Genomic DNA, 2,579 nt, shown 5'->3' with positions numbered 1-2,579 from the left:
AACTTCCTGTTGAGGGTGGGAATACAGTTTAGACTCGTGTACCCATTGGAGTAGTCCACTGTTCCATAGTGCAAAACAGAAAAGTTTACTGTCTCGCTCGGCGAGACAGAGTTTTCTGTCTCGCTGGGCGAGACAGTGTTTTCTGTCTCGCTCGGCGAGACAGAGTTGTCTGTCTCGCTCAGCGAGACAGAGTTTCCTGTCTCGCCCGGCTGCTATATAAGTCGGGACTTAGGGTTTTAGGGTTTTTTCACGTCGGATTTTGGCGATTTTTTGAGCGATTTTCGAGCGATTTTCGACCAGTTCTTCACCTCTTCTTCTTCTCTTCGTTTCTGATTTGGGTGGTGCTTCGATTTGAAGAGATTTCACTTGGATTTCAAAGGTCTGTTCGCATCTTTTCTTCAAAATCTTGATTTTCTTCAACTGGGACTGTGCATGCATTGTTTCAGCCATATTTTGATCGATTTCATGCTTAAAATCTTGACTATTTTCATTGGATTTCCTTGTAGATCATTTGCTCGTCATGTCGCCGCGTAGAACTCGAGGAAAGGGAATCCGACCGACTGTTCAGAGCCCTATGCCGTTATAATGCCCGTGCATAGTAACGCATATCTCTTTTATGCATGTGGTAGATATAAGATCGTCGCGCCTGTTATGGGATGGCTATCATATCTTATGGAGTAAGATATATTGCCTTCTCTCAAAATTTTAAGACTATTCTTACACAATTTATGTGTATGTTTTCTTTATCAGTCCAATTTCCTTCTACGATCTTTACTACTGATGCGGTTACGAGCCAGAGTAGCGCTACCCACTCTTATTATGAGGGGCTTCCGTTAATTGAATCATCTCCCCAATTCAAATGCGAGGTAGTTGTCGCGTTCTACGAAGGTTAATCATAGATGCAACCTTGATTTCAGAGCAAGACTCGAATCAATGTATAAGGAAGCCGGATTTCTTGTTTGGTGATTCGGTAAAAGATCCAGAGATTGCTTTCTGTAAGCCTGCACAATGGTTGCACCAAAGCGGGTCATCATTCTTATATCTGCCCTGGATTCCTCGGGAGTATTCACTGTTAAAATTCAGGAATTTATCCGTTAGCCGTGAAATGTTCTGGAGATTAACTGAAAATCACGAGCGCATTCACTATGGTTTCATTGGGAAAGAGGCTACCCCGGGTTCTAGTGAAAGAGCTTCTGTACGAGGGCTTCATCCGGGTGTCTTAGGTCAAGACAATATACCTCAGAATGAAAAGACAGCGCAGGCCAACACCGTGAAGAATCGATTAGTGGCAGCGGGAAAAAGATTACCCAGAGAGAATTTCAGATGTTATGGATGGGTCCATTATTTTGGAGACAAGTGGTGGTGGACCAGAATGACTCGCTATGTGTTGAACCGTTGGGGTCGAGAGTTAGCAGAACTAGGGTTGGCGGTCCCGATCCGTGCTATTATGTATGGTCTGCAGATTAGTGTAGGTCATTTCCTCTGTTTGTTCGAGATCTACAACCCGGACACTAATACATTCTTTACCAAGAATGGGGAGCTCGAACTACCATTGCATGAAATGATGAAGGTGTCTGGTTTGCCCATGGGCGATGTTCCATATCAAGAATTCTTCCCAACCACCAGTCAGCTGAACAAGATGAAAGATCGGTCAGCTGTGACCCATGACACTTTATGGAAATTGACCCGCCATTATCACATAGCCATGGCCGAGATGGAGCCCAAAGCCAGGAAGAAATCCCCTCAGATCAGTTTAAAACAATTCACCGATTATCTGTTCAAGAACCTGGATGACCGTTCGGAAGAGGTACGCGGATTGTCTCCTTTGAGTTCGGGAGAAATCAATCGGCTGTTAGAGAAAACAAACGCGCAATCTTACACCTCTCGCTCAGAAGAAGGATTTTCGCACGGTACTAAATTCCGCCCTTATCTATGGCAAGCTAGTGTCCCGATTCATCCTACCACCCTGCTTGCTGGCTTCTTGGCCTTATGGTTGAAGAGGGGTGTGGTTCCCCATTAATCCTCAGATGCGATGCCAATGGAAGTATTGTATCCATCCGTCCAGCTAGCTACAGGTCGCAAATTATCCTTGCTTCCCGCTATGGTGGCTACTATTCACAGTGGATTACGGCAATTAATCTCCGTGTTTACCCAGGAGAAAAAGAAACCCTCCGCCAGCCTATCCGTTTCGAAGCTGGAGCTGCCCTACACTTATCTAATGACCTGGTTAGTACTTCACCGGCCAGATTTAATGGAAGCTCCTGAGACGGTAGATCCCAGCCTTCCTCTGTTGCAAAATCTTGAGGGTTGCAAATGGGTCAGACATCGATGGCCGGACATCACAAGGCAGTTTAAAATTCACAAGTATTGGGAATTTTTCCCTTGCTTCCCTCGATTCTCCGGTACGTACAATACGACTTTATTAGATGCTGAAGACCCAAGGCAGAATCATACTATCTTGGACGTCGGGTGTTTCCGATGGTTGATGAACATTCGACCTGGATATCTATTGTTCAGGGTAAGAGATGTTTGTCACATTGAACCCTATCTTCCATGTCGATTTGCTCGTCATTTCGGCT

This window comes from Asparagus officinalis, chromosome 9 (assembly GCF_001876935.1).
Source record: "Asparagus officinalis chromosome 9, Aspof.V1, whole genome shotgun sequence".
Classification (NCBI taxonomy): Eukaryota; Viridiplantae; Streptophyta; class Magnoliopsida; order Asparagales; family Asparagaceae; genus Asparagus; species Asparagus officinalis.
Note: the sequence above shows the minus strand (reverse complement) of the source record.